General features: G+C 48.8%; 1 pseudogene; it reads left to right on the top strand.

Moving 5' to 3' along the window:
• Window positions 1-2,636: 2,636 nt before the first annotated feature.
• Window positions 2,637-4,043, top strand: LOC127321571 (uncharacterized; annotated as a pseudogene).
• The last annotated feature ends 846 nt before the right edge of the window (window positions 4,044-4,889 follow it).

The following is a 4,889-nucleotide window of genomic DNA, read 5'->3' as shown; positions in this document are numbered from 1 at the left end:
TGACTTCTGATGAGGAGCGTAGCGATAGGGCTTGACATTCACTGGTTTTGTGCCGGGGAGCAGGGGAATTGAATGGTCATATCTGCGGTGTGGCGGTAGAGTTTTTGGATCCTCAAACAGTGCTTGATACCGTTGGAGCACTGCCTGAACTTCTGCTGGCACTGCCTGGTCAAGAGATGTTGTTGCATCCTCAATATGATGCAGCTCTAGAATTTGACATGCTTCACCACTTTGTAGTAATCCATGCATACTAGATGCAGAGATCATTGTGCAAGTGTCAATGTTGTGCTGAACTCCACGGAGTGTGATTCTCTTGTCCTGATGCTTGAACCGCATTGTCTTTTTCTTCCAATTTATCCACATTTTGCCATCATTTTGGCACTCTAACCAATCCATTCCCAAAATCATATCATATGATGTGAGAGGCAGAATTTTTAGATCAGTAACAAACTAATGCCCTTGTGTATGCCAGGTTACTGCAGGTAACACTTTTGTACAGGCTAGTTTGCCACCCCCTGCAACATGCACTTTAGCTGGTGGTATATCTGTGGTTGTGTACTGCAGCCGGTCAGCTAGCTGTTGGCTGATGAATGTGCTAGAGCTGCCAGAGTCAATCAGAATCAGGACTGTGTATTTTCCCACTTGTCCTTGCAGTCGCATACTTCTCCTGCTTGTTGTCCCGGACATAGCTTGGACTGATAACTTCATCATCTCTTCAGTGTCAGAGTCATCTCCTCCCGACGTAGAGGTATCTGTTTCTGTCTCTATTGGAGTTGGTTCTTCAATCTGAAAGGATTCCAGAATTTCCTCTAACACCTTCAGCTGGATCTGAGTTGGGCACTTATGGGTGGGAGAATATTTCTCTCCACATTTAAAGCACTCTCCCTTGGCACGACGCTGAGCCCGCAGAGAATCAAACCTTGCTAGAGTCTGCGGAGGTTTGCTTTCAGGCTTCTTATCATCAGGAGTAGTTCCAAGGAAACCAGAGAGCTGTCCATTGTGCTTATATCTCATCTTCAGAGCATCTCGCTGATTGTACTTGTTGCTGACCATTTGAGTGTCTTCCACCAATAGAGTTTCCTGCGTTTGAGCCATAGAATACGCGAGATCAACTGTGCCATGGTTGTGTAATTTAATAGCTCTACGAATGTCAGACTTAAGGCCAACTATGAATCTCCTAACAAAGAAGGTTTCATCATATGCATGATTATACAGTAAAATCTTATGCATGAGTTCATCAAATTTGTGAGCATACTCATCTACACTACCTGTTTGCCTATGTGCAAAAAACATGTCCATAATTTTGTCGTACTTATCCCTATTGAACTTAGCAAAAACACCTACACACAACTCTGGCCATGTAGCAATGCTATGTAATGCCTCATAGGTCTGCAACCATAGTGCTGCATTCCCTTTGAAATGCATGGTGGCAAAATCAACCCACAAACGCTGTTGGACACCGTATAACTTGAAATATTTCTCACAACTCTTCTTCCACCATTTTGGGTTGTCACCGTCGAAATGGGGAAACTCAGATCTAGGCAATTTTGGACCTGACTGTGGGCGGTGTGTGGTGACATGATCGTACTCAGTTTGCTCAAATTCATCATCCTCATCAGGCAAAGTGAAATGATCAGCTGTAGTTATAGCATGCTCACCCCTGACCAGGGTGTGACTGGAGGGCTGAACCTCAGCAGTACCAACACCCTGGTGTTGATGCGATGAACGGCGCCCGCTGGTCCAAAGCGAAACCGGGTCCAGTTCGACGGTGCCCGGGGTCGAGAGCGTGGTCCGCGCCTTCTCCACGGTGGCGAGGCGTGTGGCCACCAGCTCCATCGACTGCTTCAGGTCGGAGACGGAGAGATCCAAGGCGGTGTTGGCCTGAATCACTCGGTCGAGTGTGTTGTCGACCTTGGTGGTGTGGCGCACGAGCTCCTGCTGGGAGAGCGCCAATCGGTCGAGCGTGGCGTTGATGTCGGTGATCCGGGCGGCGTTGGCTTGCCCCGCTTCTGCCGTGGCCTTGTTGGCCTCTGCTGTGGCGGCGATCAACTGCCGGAGATCTGCAACCGAGAGCTCCGCCATCTCCATGCGCTCGGTGAGGTTCAATCTTCCGGATCTCGTGGTCTTGGCTCGATCTATGTCCGTCGTACCAATCACGGGTACACTCGAAAGTGTTTTGTGCGAATCCAAACGGATCGCACCCGGAAATTGGATTTACCAACCGCAACACGATGAGATTCAGATCGGGGAAAAAGGGGAATCGAAACCTGGGCTCTGGTACCACTTGCCACGATCTCGATCACTGCCCTCGCGTCACACACAAGTAGCTGGATCTTAATCCGGATACAAGTTCACACGCGTAGAGTTAGCGTGGGGAAGAAGTAGGAGAGGAAGACAGGAGAGGGAAGCTATTACAGCTGTTCTGATCTCGATACCGTCCTCTACTCGACTTGCTTCTCTTGTAGCTTCGGTTCGTTCGACTTGGGCTGGACCCCTTCTACGTCTTGCCTCCTGGGCCGGCCCATTGTCCTTCGAATGTCTCGACGACGCCTGCGCCTGGTGGCTGGTGTCGTAGCATATTCCCTATAATTCTAGAAAGAAAAGAAAAAATACTCAGTACCAAAGCGTCAGGTGCAGGCGCAGCACGAGTACACATTGACCTGGAGGAAAAGATAGGTTCTCCATCCTTTGCTCCTTCCCCGCACAGCATGTGGCCATGGCCTCCCAGCAATCACCGCCGCCGCCGCCCGCTCCCACCACCGTAATCGATCTCGGAAACGATCTCCTCCGCGAGATCTTTCTCCGCCTCCCCTCCCTGCCCAGCCTCGTCCGTGCTGCCCTCAGCTGCCACACCTTCCTCCACGCCGTCCGCTCGTCCCCTGCCTTCCGCCGCTCCTTCAGTGCCGCCCGCCCGCCCACCCCCTCTCCTCGGCCTCTTCTTCGATCCCGAAGGCCCCGCCATCCCCATCTTCGCCCCCATCCGCCGCCGCTCCGACCCCGACCACACAGCTGCGGTCCGCGGCGCCGATTTCTTCCTCACCTGCCTCCCCGACGAAGATGACGCTTCTTCTGGGTGGGTCGTAAGAGACTGCCGCGACGGCTACGTGCTCCTCCACAACTTCAGCTCGGAGCAATTCGCCGTCTACAACCCTCTCAACCGGGCCCTGGATCTCATCCCCCATCCGCCCAACCAGCTCTTCGACGACAGCCACGGCGACGCCGCCTACCTTGAATGCTACATCCTCTCCTCCAAAGAGGGCGACGGGACGTTCCGCGTCGTCGCTGCTTGCCATGACGAGTCGCGGGCGCGCGCCGCCGTGTTCTCGCCAGGAAGCAGGGAGTGGCAGATCTTCCCGTGGTCGGAGCCTGTGACGCCACATCCCGAGGACAAGTACTGGCTTAAAACTGCCACGATGGTGAATGGGTTCATCTACTGGATACACAGAAATGCTGCCTACATGCTCGTGCTCAACACTGCAACACTACAATTCTTTCAGATGGATCTGCCGCCATGCTTGGAAGGGCAAGATTACCTATTCCAGGTTGGGGAGGCCAAGGATGGGAAGCTTTGTCTCGTTTGCCCAATTGACTTTGATCTCTGTGTCTGGTTCTGGAGATCTGATGATGATGGCATCGAGAGATGGATGCTAGACCAGAGTTTTCAGTTAGAGTCGATTTTTGAGTCCATCAGGTGTACAATGGAACATGTTGAACTATATATTGTGGGTACCATCAATGGATTCGTGTACTTCTCTACCGGTGAAACGTTCAAGTCTGCTGACTCTCCGTCGTGGTTCCTATCTTTATGCATGGAGACGGTGCAGGTGGACAAGCTCTTTCAGAAGCCGCTTGACAGCCATGTCGTCCCCTACATCATGGCATGGCCTCCATCTTTGGAAGACAACAAGGCACATCCTCGACTCCAAGGTGCTTGACAAAATGTGGGCAAGGTGTCACAATGTTTTGTTTCAGCAGCTGTGTATGGAATTTAAAAGTATTTATGTTCTGAAGATGATTAATTAGAAAAGGACCATTTTTATTTTGAGACATGAGCAATCTGGGATAAGTGTATGTTCTAGTTTTAATTAAGCGTGTCATCATGTTATTATTTTCATTAGATAATTGTTTTCTCAGTCACGCCCAAGGGCCTGCTATTAGTGCTAAGTTTAGAGCTATGCTGTTGTGGCAATACACCTATTTATTGTCTTCAGTTCGCCTGTCTTTATGACTGGTTACATTTCTTAACTCGTTCAAGTACTACATCCTGATTATGTGTCAGAGACTCCACTTTTCAGTTGTTATAGTTGTCATTTTGATTTCATTCTTCGTATTTTAATTTCTACTGTTCCTACCTAAATACTCGATTGTTTGTTCTGTTTTCCCCCTCATTCACCTTAATATCTTAAATGTGATCTCCGTCCATCTCTGTGTGTACAACACATTGCAGTGAACCATTTTTAGGCATGCTTCCACAGTATTGAAAATTATTTGTTCTGCACGAGTTTGTCATGCTGCCTTTGTCATTTAATCAAGTATATTAGTGCAGATGATTTACCATTTTATTTGTGTTGTGATCTACGATGTCTTTTCAGTTTTTTTAGAATTTTGTGCACCATCGCTGAACTTCACAGTTTAGAAAAAGGGGAATCGTTTTATAAAACTAGGATTAATTTACTGCATCTTTTTGGAGACTGTAGGCATGGATTAAAATGGAATTTCCGAAGGGTTAGTTCAAATAATACTATTTATGGATTTTGTGTACTTCTCTTCTGGCGAAACATTTGACAATGTTCTTTGTCTATCGTGCTTCCTATCTTTATGCATGGAGACAGCGGAGCTGGGCATGCTCTTTCAGAAGATATTTCACACTTATTGTCGGCCCTACATCC

This window comes from Lolium perenne, chromosome 6, assembly GCF_019359855.2.
Source record: "Lolium perenne isolate Kyuss_39 chromosome 6, Kyuss_2.0, whole genome shotgun sequence".
Lineage (NCBI taxonomy): Eukaryota > Viridiplantae > Streptophyta > Magnoliopsida > Poales > Poaceae > Lolium > Lolium perenne.
This window is presented reverse-complemented; position numbering and strand designations above follow the sequence as displayed.